At 44.8% G+C, this 13,179-nt stretch overlaps 1 protein-coding gene and 1 long non-coding RNA gene across 5 annotated transcripts in view; one reads left to right on the top strand and one right to left on the bottom strand.

The window, feature by feature from the left end:
• The window catches only part of LOC310673973 (gallinacin-5-like), an 84,777-nt gene that overhangs the window by 14,584 nt on the left and 57,014 nt on the right, over positions 1 to 13,179 (top strand). The window lies entirely within an intron of this gene.
• Positions 11,314 to 12,864, bottom strand: LOC310674026. Its single transcript, XR_014509330.1, has 2 exons — positions 12,768 to 12,864; positions 11,314 to 11,492 (listed from the first exon to the last, which is right to left on the bottom strand). It is a non-coding gene; the product is annotated as an uncharacterized lncRNA (long non-coding RNA).

The following is a 13,179-nucleotide window of genomic DNA, read 5'->3' as shown; positions in this document are numbered from 1 at the left end:
CATCGACCATAACATAGTTCTGGACCGTCTAGAGGGGCTGGGAGCTGGGGGCACTGTTATACAGTGGTTCTGCTCCTTCCTCTTGGGCAGTGTTCAGAAAGTGGTGGTGGGGAATGAGTGTTCAGACCCCTGAGCTCTCACTTGTGGGGTATCTCAGGGTTCTGTCCTCTCCCCCATGCTTTTCAACATCTACATGCAGCTGCTGGGAGAGATCATCATGGGGTTTGGGCTGGGTGTTCATCAGTATGTGGATGATACCCAGCTCTAGCTCTCTTTCAAATCAGAACCAGCGAAGGCAGTTATCAGTGTTGGGAGGCTGCCCCCGAGGTCCTGCAGTCTGTCACGATTTATAACTTAACCGGCAATTAATGTTGACTCGGGACAATCTGTCAGGACGCTGTCAGCAGCTCCTTGCTGTTTCCCCAGGAATCCATAGAGACAAGGAATCCTTTTTTATTTCAGACTTTACAGAGAGAGGGTATGGAACCCAGCTTCTTGGATAATGATGTTGTCCCAGTGAATCTCTACCTTTCGTCTCTCCCACTTCCTTGTTTGTCATCATCAATATCATCTCCTCTACGGGTGCCGCTAAGTGTCTTCGAAGTCTTTGCTCTCCTACTTTTAAGTCCCTCCGGGTTCTGGGAGATGGAGGGTCTGGGCTGTTTTCTAATGACAACATGTCAGCCAGCTTGAAGTAATATTGTATTCTCCTGTTAATTATTTGCATTTTATATTTGACTATGAGTTTGGGGGGGGGGTATTGAGCTGCTTTTTATTTTTATTAAGTATTTTGTCTATATATACCCAACTCTACCTCTCTTTCAAATCAGAACCAGTGAAGGCAGTGAAGGTCCTGTGTGAGTGTTTAGAGACAGTTGGAGGATGGATGGCAGCTAACAGATTGAGGTTGAATCCTGACAAGAAGTACTGTTTTTGGGGGACAGGAGGCGAGCAGGTGTGGAGGACTCCCTGGTCCTGAATGGGGTAACCGTGCCCCTGAAGGACCAGGTGTGCAGCCTGGGAGTCATTCTGGACTCACAGATGTCCATGGAGGAGCAGTTCAATTCTGTGTCCAGGGCAGCTGTTTATCTGCTCCATCTGGTACGCAGGCTGAGACCCTAGCTGGCCATAGACTGTCTCACCAGAGTGGTGCATGCTCTAGATATCTCTTGCTTGGGCTACTGCAATGCTCTCTATGTGAGGCTACCTTTGAAGGTGATCCGGAAACTACAACTAATCCAGAATGCGGCAGCTAGACTGGTGAATGGGAGCAGCCACCGAAACCATATAACACCGGTCTTGAAAGACCTACACTGGCTCCCAGTACGTTTCCAAACACAATTCAAAGTATTGGTGCTGACCTTGAAAGCCCTAAATGGCCTCAGTGAAGTATACCTAAAGGAGCATCTCCACCCAATCGTTCTACCCGGACACTGAAGTCCAGTGCTGAGGGCCTTCTGGCAGTTCCCTCGCTATTAGAAGCCAAGTTACAGGGAACCAGGCGGAGGGCCTTCTTGGTAGTGGCACCTGCCCTCCCACCAGATGTCAAAGAGAAAAACAACTACCAAACTTTTAGAAGATATCTGAAGGCAGCCTTGTTTAGGGAAGTTTTTAATGTTTAATAGGTTATTGTATTTTAATAATCTATTGGAAGCCGCCCAGAGTGGCTGGAGAAACCCAGCCAGATGGGCAGGGTATAAATAATAAATTATTGTTATTGTTTTATTGTTATTGTTATTATTTGCATTCTCTTATCTCACCAGGCTGGATGCCATGGGATCCTAGGATGAAGAATTCTTCTTGGTAGGCACATGTGCAGGCAATTATGCGTACTACTACTACTAATAATAATAATAATAATTGGGCTTGGTGGAGCTAGTTTCTGTAAAAGCCTGGACTACTTCCCATCCTGTAATCCCGTAGCTGGAGGGGCCTAGAATCTATAAGAAGAAGCTTCCAGATCTGGTATGGTCAGTTCAATAATCCCAAAATTCAGACACCTGTGGATTTTTAAGGATGACTATATTTCAACTGGCATACATTTTCAAAGAGTGCCACTCAGGTTGGTTACCATTTAAAGGGAAACTGAACAGAATTTCTTCTCCCTCTTGTTCCACCCCCCATATTTTGTCACTCTTCATTTTCCACATTGTGGCCCAGTCCTCCTCACTAGACTGTTCTGGGGGATCCTCACCCCCTTTTAGTCATCCTGTCTAATGCTGTTTTGGGCCTCTCCACAAACCATGCCTGCTGACACCTCCTTCTCATGGACATAAGGTGCCATTTTGGCTTCACTAGCAAGAACACTCATGCTTAGGAATGAAAAACAGAGGGAAAAGGGCTTTTGGATCTGCTTTTATTGCAAGGCACAAGCTCATGTAAGCCTTGAAACTGTTGCTTTTTTTCAATCTGGATGCTTTGGAGAAGAAGTCCCTAGCTGGGGATCAAGCGGGATCCAGCGGCTCTCAAAGAGAGGGAGCATCTTCCACTTTTCAAAGGCATCTATCACTCCTCCCGTCTAAAACATAGAAACCAGCAACAAAAAGACAAGAGTTAACTCAGTTTCATAGCAAAGTGACCATGTCTGAGACATGAAAACACAAAGCAAGGCATGTTGGACCACAAGAAAGATTTCATGATAATAAACCATTTGGTAGGGATAGGTCTGTTTCAGTTTTCTATTTCCAGAATCTATGAATTACATAGATCCACCTTTCGATGACAACTGAATCCAATCTCTTGCCCATCCTTACCCCTGAGGGACTTTGTCTTCTAGGGGCATTTACAAATATCACGAAATAGGGAGTGAGTTTGCAAGGTCTCCAATATTCTCCTGCAGACTGGATATTATGGGGTTCATTCAGTCCAGTTGCTAATTTCTCTGCCAGGACCCAAGACAAAAGTCTACTGCCTCAGGTTCTTTCTTTAAAAGATAAAATAAGAATGAAGCTGCTTGGAGTTGAAAGTGGGAGATTTGCATGGAATGTGTGGGATGTGAAACTGAGCTAATCTTAAATGGTGGAGGGCAGGACACCACACAGAGTAAGTGCCCAGCATCTGTTAAAGCTGCAGAATAGACATCCCTTAGGCACTGAGATAAACAATGGATGAAGCTGCACAACAAATTAAATGTGCCCATCTGGTGTGGTTTATGGATTTGGCAAAGGAGATCTGGCATAAGCTCACAGGGCCGAGGGGTCAAAGACAGCTGGACCAGCCATGAGGCAGGTGAGGACCCTGGTGGCAGAAGCCCCTCAGACAACAAACCCATTGGTGCCCCTCCTACCCCGCTGGTTCTGCCTATGAGGACAGAACCCGGCACCATCTTGCTTAAAATGAGCAACAATGGTAGTGCCGCTTCTGTGCCTGCAACCAACAGGGTATGGTGTGTGTTAGTGGCAGATCAGGCCATGGCAGGAGGAGCAGGTAGATGGGCTTAGGAGCCGTGCCGGCAGAATGGCCAAGCAGCAATTAGCATTTTGCATCAAGCGGCAAAATGGGATGTGCCACCCTTGGCTGATTCTGGCATAGGTATTTTTATTTTTATTTTTGCAATGGAGCAATTGAGCTTGCAGGCAAAGGATGATCAGTTTAGGGGACTCTGCATTGGGTACTTGAAATGATCAATCCAGAGGGTAATGGGAGAGGGGCAGGAGGTGTAATTCTCATTTGGTCAGCTGAAATTACCTTTTGCAACAGGGAAAAGTATAAAAACACTTTCCAGTCTTTTCAGTATTATTGTGACAACCTAGATGGAAGCAAAGACCACTGGCGTTATGGCATTGCCAAGCATTCTTAGGTTCCTGGTCCTGTGCAGATCCTGTGCAAAGAGAGAAACACACATAACTGTCTACTGGGGAGAAGGAAGTTAATTCACAATAGGATGAAAGAGAGGAACAACTCCACAGCCCTTTGAACAGGAGTGGCTCTGTGACTCTCTGGGTGCTGTGGCATCCCAAGTCCTACCCCCCCCCGCCAGTGGCCACTGGTACTGGGAATTTGTTTAATTTTGGTATGTTTGTAATTTTTACTGTCTTTGGTTTGAATTGTTTTATTGTATGTGTGTGTGTGTATGTTTGTGTGTATGTTTTATGGTTTTATTTTGTTCTTAAGGGAAGGGGTCAGGGCTGCCTGGGAGTGGGTCTCAGCCAACAAAATGGCTGGGGCAGGTTCCGGGGGGGGGGGGGGGAGATGCACTGGGACAACCGATCTCAGTGATCATGGACAGGGGAGGAGTTACGCTAAGACCAGACCATGTCATTACTGAAGAGGCAGGTTTAGTCATTGTTTGAAGACTATTCCTGCCTCCGGGTCTGGTCCTGACCGGACATATATTGGAATCAGCAAGGGATAACCACATCACCTGAAGGTGCTGCTATGCAATGCCAGGTCAATGATTCATAAGACCACTGCCATCCACGACTTGATCATGGATGGAGGACTTGACCTGGCATGTGTAACAGAGACTTGGTTGGATGAAGCAGATGGGCCTGTCCTTGCTGCTGCTTGTCCACCGGGTTTCCCTTACGCACAGCAAGGGGCCGCTCAGGACTTTGTGGAAAGCATGGCCTCCATGGGGCTGTCCCTGAATAAGTCTGGCCCAACTCATAGCTGCGGACAAGCCTTGGACCTGGTGTTCACCTCTATGGATGTTGGTGATCTGACACTAAGTAAAAGCAAAACTAAAGAAGTGCCATGGTCAGATCACTTCCTGGTGCAACTGGACTTCTCCATAACACTTCTCCTCTGCAGGGAGGTGGGGCCGATTCGGATGGTCTGCCCCCGCTACTTAATAGATACAAATGGTTTCTAGAGAGTGGTAGGGCATGCTTTATTTCATGTTGATGGCCTTTCAGCTGATTCCCTGGTGGCCCCCTGGAATGTGGAGTTAACCAGGGCTATTGACTGTTTGGTTCCAAATCCCCCTCTCCAACTGCATGGAGCCCAGACAGACCTGTGGTTTTCCACAGATCTGAGGGCAATGAAACAATCGCTGAAACTGCTAGAGCACCGGTGGCGAATAACTCATTCTGAAGCTGACTGGACACGGGTTAGAGCTCAATGTCGAGCCTACCAAGTGGCGGTAGCAACAGCAAAGAAGACTTTCTTCACCGCCTCTATTGTAGCTGCAGAAAACAGCAGCAGGAGACTCTTTCAGGTGGTTCGCAATTTAGCGGAACCACCTGCTACATCAGGGCCCAGTACAGGCCACATGATCTCCTGCAATGATTTTGCAAAGTTTTTTGCAGATAAAGTCACTCAGATTCAAGAAGAGGTAGACTCCACCGTGGGAGCAGGGCCAGGGCGGGAGAGTGCTAGAGTCCTGTCGAGTCAAGTTGTGTGGAATCCATTCCAATTTGTTACCTCCGAGGATGTGGAAAGGCTGCTTGGACGAGTGAAACCAACCACCTGTCTCATTGATCCTTGCCCATCCTGGCTTATAAAAGCTAGCCGGGAAGGGCTCGGCGATGGACTTCGTGGGGTGGTGAATGCTTCTCTCTGTGAGGGAGCCTTCCCAGACCCGCTGAAAGAGGCGGTTAGGAAACTGCTTCTTAAAAAACCATATTTAGATGCTGCTAATATGGCCAACTGTCATCCAGTCTCAAATCTTCCATTCTTGGGCAAGGTGATTGAGAGAGTGGTTGCTGAACAACTCCAGGCATGCCTGGAAGAAGCAGACCATTTGGATCCCTTCCAGTCAGGATTCAGGCCTCATCATGGGACTGAAACGTCCTTGGTCGCACAGGTCTGCGATCTCCGGCAGGCTAGGGACAAAGGTGGGAGCTGTTTCCTAGTGCTCCTGGATTTCTCAGTGGCTTTTGACACCATCGACCATAACATACGTCTGGACCATCTCAAGGGGCTGGGATCTGGGGGCACTGTTATACCGTGGTTCTGCTCCTTCCTCCTGAGCCATGTTCAGAAAGTGGTGGTGTGGAATGAGTGTTCAGACCCCTGAGCTCTCACTTGTGGGGTGCCTCAGGGTTCTGTCCTCTCCCCCATGCTTTTCAACATCTACATGCAGCCGCTGGGAGAGATCATAGAATCAAAGAATCATAGAATCATAGAATCATAGAACATAGAGTTGGAAGAGACCACAAGGGCCATCGAGTCCAACCCCCTGCCAAGCAGGAAACACCATCAGAGCACTCCTGACATATGGTTGTCAAGCCTCTGCTTAAAGACCTCCAAAGAAGGAGACTCCACCACACTCCTTGGCAGCAAATTCCACTGTCAAACAGCTCTTACTGTCAGGAAGTTCTTCCTAATGTTTAGGTGGAATCTTCTTTCTTGTAGTTTGGATCCATTGCTCCGTGTCCGCTTCTCTGGAGCAGCAGAAAACAACCTTTCTCCCTCCTCTATGTGACATCCTTTTATATATTTGAACATGGCTATCATATCACCCCTTAACCTCCTCTTCTCCAGGCTAAACATGCCCAGCTCCCTTAGCCGTTCCTCATAAGGCATCGTTTCCAGGCCTTTGACCATTTTGGTTGCCCTCCTCTGGACACGTTCCAGTTTGTCAGTGTCTTTCTTGAACTGTGGTACCCAGAACTGGACACAGTACTCCAGGTGAGGTCTGACCAGAGCAGAATACAGTGGCACTATTACTTCCCTTGATCTAGATGCTATACTCCTATTGATGCAGCCCAGAATTGCATTGGCTTTTTTAGCTGCCGCGTCACACTGTTGGCTCATGTCAAGTTTGTGGTCAACCAAGACTCCTAGATCCTTTTCACATGTACTGCTCTCAAGCCAGGTGTCACCCATCTTGTATTTGTGCCTCTCATTTTTTTTTGCCCAAGTGCAATACTTTACATTTCTCCCTGTTAAAATTCATCTTGTTTGTTTTGGCCCAGTTCTCTAATCTGTCAAGGTCATTTTGAAGTGTGATCCTGTCCTCTGGGGTGTTAGCCACCCCTTCAAGTTTGGTGTCATCTGCAAATTTGATCAGGATGCCCTTGAGTCCATCGTCGTTGATAAAGATGTTGAATAAGACCGGGCCCAAGACAGAACCCTGTGGCACCCCACTTGTCACTCTTCTCCAAGATGAAGAGGAACCATTGATGAGCACCCTTTGGGTTCGGTCAGTCAGCCAGTTACAAATCCACTGAGTGGTAACATAGTTACAAATCCAGTTACAAATCCCCTGAGTGGTAGCATAGATCATCAGGGGGTTTGGGCTGGGTGTTCATCAGTATGCGGATGATACCCAGCTCTAACTCTCTTTCAAATCAGAACCAGTTAAGGCGGTGAAGGCCCTATGTGAGTGTCTGGAGGCGGTTGGAGGATGGGTGGTGGCTAACAGATTGAGGTGAATCCTGACAAGACAGAAATACTGTTTTGGGGGGGACAGAAGACAGGCAGGTGTGGAAGACTCCCTGGTCCTGAATGGGCTAACCATGCACCGAAGGAACAGGTGTGCAGCCTGGGAGTCATTCTGGACTCACAGCTGTCCATGGAGGAGCAGGTCAATTCTGTGTCCAGGGCAGCTGTCTACCAGCTCCATCTGGTACGCAGGCTGAGACCCTACCTGCCCATAGGCTGTCTCACCAGAGTGGTGCATGATCTACTTATCTCTCGCTTGGACTACTGCAATGCGCTCTATGTGGGACTACTTTTGAAGGTGATCTGGAAACTACAACTAATCCAGAATGCGGTAGCTAGACTGGTGACTGGGAGCGGCCTCCGAAACCATATAACACCGGTCTTGAAAGACCTACAGTGGCTCCCAGTATGTTTCTGAGCACAATTCAAAGTTTTGGTGTTGACCTTTAAAGCCCTAAATGGCCTTGGTCCAGTATACCTAAAGGAGCATTTCCACCCCCATCGTTCTGCCTGGACACTGAGGTCCAGTGCTGAGGGCCTTCTGGCCGTTCCGTTGCTGTGAGAAGCCAAGTTACAGGGAAACAGGGGGAGGGCCTTCTTGGTAGTGGCACCCGCCCTGTGGATCGCCCTCCCACCAGATGTCAAAGAAAAAAACAACTACCAAACTTTTAGATGACATCTGAAGGCAGCCTTGTTTAGGGAGGTTTTCAATGTTTAATAGGTTTTGTATTTTAATATTCTGTTGGAAGCCGCCCAGAGTAGCTGGAGAAACCCAGCCAGATGGGCGGGGTATTAATAATAATAATAATAATAATAATAATAATAATAATAATAAATAATAATAATAATTTATTATTATTATTATTATTATTATTATTATTATTATTATTATTCTCTTATCTCACCAGACTGGATGCCATGGGATCCTAGGATGAAAAATTCTTCCTGGCAGGCACATGTGCATGCAATTATGCCTAATATACTGTAATGAGTGGGCTTTGTGGAGCTAATTTCTGTAAAAACTTGGGCTACTTCCTGTGACGTTAACAGATGAGAGTGCTGGAGGTGAAATAGTTAAGCAGGTTACCCAATCAGAACCCGGGGGGGTGGAGTCAGAGGGACTATGAAACCAGCTCTGGGAGGGGCAAAGGGAGGAGTTCGTTGGGAGTTGGGCGGTTGGTTGGAGTGGGAGTGAATTGGGATAGAGTCTGTGGGCAGGTTGAGTTAGTGTAGCAAAAGAAGCTGAGTCAGGAACATTTAGGAGTTAGGAAGACAAGTAAATATCTGAGAGGTGGTTTAGTGAGTGAGACAATTTATGAAACCACACGCTTGTTAAATTGCAATAAATAAACAGAAGTTTCTGTTCCAACTTAACACTGACTGGACTCAGTATTGTACCAGGTAGGGCCTGGGTGGTGGCAGCGAGAAATAAAGTGGTGGCACAGGGATCAATAGACGGTGAAACGTCCGGGACCCTGTGTGATTGCCTCACTTCCCAACCTGCAATCATGTGGGGGGAGGGGGCAAGAATCTACAAGAAGAAGCAAGAGCAAGATTAATCGTTAATAATGTATTGACAGAGAAAATTGCTATAACTAAAGGTACAAGGCAGGGATGTCCATTGTCACTGCTGTTATTCATCTCGGTATTGGAGGTCTTCTTAAGATCAATAAGGAATAATGAGAATATCAAAGGAGTGTCAGTAGGGCAAAATCAATACAAAGTCAAAGCTTTTGCGGATGATTTAGTTATTACAATAGAAGATCCTATGAAGAGTGTAGATGAAGTGTTGGAAGAGGTAGAACAGTTTGGAGAGGTGGCCGGCTTTAAGTTAAACAGAAAGAAAACCAAAATAATTACGAAAAACATTGAACAGGATGTAATTGAAAGATTGCAGCAACAATTAGGGATTGAAATGGTGAAAAAGGTTAAATATTTAGGGATTACACTAACCACTAGAGGTATTGATTTATTTCACGATAATTATGTACCAGTATGGAATAAGATAAAAAAGGACCTGGAGGTGTGGGGTAGAATGAAATTCTCATTTTGGGGAAGGATTGCAACGATAAAGATGAATGTGCTACCGAAAATGTTATTTTTATTTCAAACAATACCAATAATAAAAGGAGTGACAATATTTAAAGAATGGCAAAGAATATTATCAAGATATATTTGGCAGGGCAAGAAACCAAGAATTAAATTTAAAGATATTAACTGACGCAAGAGAAAGAGGAGGTTTCGCCCTGCCAGACTTGAGGTTATATTATGAAGTGTCATGTCTTTGTTGGTTGAAAGAATGGATGAAGTTAGAAAATAATGAATTATTGGATTTAGAAGGTTATGATAATAGATTTGGTTGGCACGCGTATTTATGGTATGATAAAAAAAGAATACATAAAGGGTTTGAGAACCACATCTTTAGAGGTTTGGAATAGGTATAAAAATGTATTAGAACCAAAGACTCCACATTGGTTATCACCATTAGAGGTTTAAAAAGATAAATATGAGCGGGAGATGGACAACATATGAGAAACTATTAAAAAAGGAAGGAAATAAGTGGAAATTGAAACCATATGAAGAAGTAAAAGAATATGTTAAGGATTGGCTGCATTATTTTCAGTTAAATGAAATGTTTAAAAAATAGGTTTTAGAGAGGGGGTATTCAGAAAAAGAATCTAGATTTCAACAAGAAATCTTAAACAATGAAGTGAAAATTTTATCTAAAATGTATAAAATATTGTTGGAATGGAATACTGTGGACGAAGAGGTTAAATCTGTTATGATTAGTTGGGCTAGAGATTTCGGATATAATACTGAATTTGAGAAATGGACTAAATTATGGAAGGATGGGTTAAAGTTTACAGCTTGTACAACGATTAAGGAAAATGTTATGAAGATGTTATATAGATGGTATATAACACCAGTAAAACTGGGTAAAACGTATAAAGTGTGTAATAAATGTTGGAAGTGTAAGGAGACAGAAGGAACATTTTACCATATGTGGTGGGAATGTAAGAGGGTAAAAAGCTTCTGGGAGATGATCTATAATGAGTTAAAGAAAATGCTGAAATATACTTTTGTTAAAAAACCAGAAGCTCTCTTGTTGGGAATACTGGATAATGAAATTAGTAAAAAAGATGTGAAATTAGTTTTGTATGCAGTAACAGCAGCCAGAATTTTGCTGGCACAGAAATGGAAACAGGAAGAGATGCCCAAGAATGGAGGATGAAACTGATGGAATACGCAGAAATGGACAGATTGACAGGGAGAATTAGGAACCAACGTGACCAGAGATTCTCAGAGGACTGGAAGAAATTTACAGAGTATATCAAAAATAACGTTCGTTGGCTTTCAAGGAGCTCTGTGAAATTACTGTTAGAAATATTGTTTAAAAAATATGATGTGATTAAGAGTAGTTGAGTGCAATATAATATTGGAAAATGTGAGACGAGGATAAAAAATAAACGGAAAATTATCAGACAAGCTGAGGGAAGTTCTGGAAAAAAGGGTTTAAGTTAAAAATGGATGTATAATTTTGTAAAAATGTTTTTTTATGGAAAATCTAATAAAAAATATTTATTAAAGTAAAAAGACAAATCTTCGAGACCTGGTCTGGTCAGTTCAATAATCCCAAAATTCAGAGACCTGTGGATTTTGAAGAATGACTATATTTCAACTGGCAAACTTTTTAAAAGAGTGCCACTCAGGTTGGTTACCATTTAAATGGAAGCAGAACTGAACTTCTGCTCCCTCTCATTCCACCCCCCCCCCCATATTTTGTCACTCTTCATTTTCCACATTTTGGCCCAGTCCTCCTCACTAGATTGTTTTGGGGGATCCTCACCCCCTTTTAGTCTTTCTTTCTAATGATGTTTTGGGCCTCTCCACAAACCATGCCTGCTGACACCTCCTTCTCATGGGTGCCATTTTGGCTCCACTAGCAAGAACACTCATGCTTAGAAATGAAAAACAGAGGGGAAATGGCTTTGGGATCTGCTTTTATTGCAAGGCACAAGCTCATGTGAGCCTTGAAAATGTTGCTTTTTTCAATCTGGATGCTTTGGAGAAGAAGTCCCTAGCTGGGGATCAAGCGGGATCCAGCGGCTCTCAAAGAGAGGGAGCATCTTCCACTTTTCAAAGGCATCTATCACTCCTCCCGTCTAAAACATAGAAACCAGCAACAAAAAGACAACCATTAACTCAGTTTCATAGCAAGGTGACCATGTTTCAGACACGAAAATACAAAGCAAGCCATGTTGGACCACAAGAAAGATTTCATGATAATAAACCATTGGGTAGGGATAGGTCTGTTTCAGTTTTTCATTTCCAGAATCTATGAATTACATAGATTCACCTTTCGATGAGAATTGAATGCAGTCTTTAGCCCATCCTTACCCCTGGGGGACTTAGGGGCATTTACAAATATCACGAAATAGTGAGGGAGCTTTCAAGGTCTCCAATATTCTGCTGCAGACTGGATGTTATGCACTGCAGGGAGTTGTTGTCTTTGTGGCCCCGAGAAAGAGTTATGGGTTAACAGGAAGCTGGCTCACAATTTTGTGACAATGTTTGGAGAAACACGGGAGAACTGGCACCCTGGGGTTCATTCAGTCCACTTGCTAATTTCTCTGTATGCACCCAAGACAAAAGTCTACTGCCTCATGTTCTTTCTTTAAAAGATAAAATAAGAATGAAGCTGCTTGGAATTGAAAGTGGGAGATTTGCATGGAATGTGTGGGATGTGATACTGAGGTAATCTTAGACGGTGGAGGGCAGGACACCACACAGAGTAAGTGCCCAGCATCTGTTAAAGCTGCAGAATAGACATCCCTTAGGCACTGAGATAAACAATGCATGAAGGTGCACAACAAATTAAATGTGCCCATCTGGTGTGGTTTATGGATTTGGCAAAGGAGATCTGGCATAAGCTCACAGGGCCGAGGGACCAAAGACAGCTGGACCAGCCATGAGGCAGGTGAGGACCCTGGTGGCAGAAGCCCCTCAGACAACAAACCCATTAGCGCCCCTCCTACCCCGCTGGTTCTGCCTGTGAGGACAGAACTCGGCACCATCTTGCTTAAAATGGGCAACAATGGTATTGCCGCTTCTGTGCCTGCAGTTAACAGGGTATGGTGTGTGTTAGTGGCAGATCAGGCCATGGCAGGAGGAGCAGGTAGATGGGCTTAGGAGCCGTGCCAGCAGAATGGCCAAGCAGCAATTAGCATTTTGCATCAAGCGGCAAAATGGGATGTGCCACCCTTGGCTGATTCTGGCATAGGTATTTTTATTTTTATTTTTGCAATGAAGCAATTGAGCTTGCAGGCAAAGGATGATCAGTTTAGGGGACTCTGCATTGGGTACTTAAAATGATCAATCCAGAGGGTAATGGGAGAGGGGGCAGGAGGTGTAATTCTCATTTGGTCAGCTGAAATTACCTTCTGCAACAGTTAGGCAAAAATAAGCAACTTCCAATTCTTTCTTGAGTTTTGCGGCAACGTCTACTGGTGCAACGACCGTTGGCTTCACGGCATTGCCTACCATTCGTAATTTCCTGGTCCTGTGCAGATCCTGTGCAAAGAGAGAAACAAAGATAAGTGGGGAGAAGGAAGTTAAATCACAATAGGATGAAAGAGAGGAACAACTCCACAGCCCTTTGAACAGGAGTGGCTCTGTGACGCTCTGGGTGCTGTGGCATCCCAACTCCTACCCCCACCCCCACCCCCACCCCTGCCACTGGCCACTGGTGTTTACCACCCTTGCTATATTCACAAGAAGAAAAGGTAAATCTGCTTATCCAGATATTGGCTCGTGAGTGGAAGGTGTCAGTCCACGAAACACGACAGCAAG

Source organism: Podarcis tiliguerta (assembly GCF_965153285.1).
Source record: "Podarcis tiliguerta genome assembly, chromosome: 3".
Taxonomy (NCBI): domain Eukaryota; kingdom Metazoa; phylum Chordata; class Lepidosauria; order Squamata; family Lacertidae; genus Podarcis; species Podarcis tiliguerta.
The sequence above is the reverse complement of the archived record's forward strand: the minus strand, read 5'-3'. Positions and strand labels throughout refer to the sequence as shown.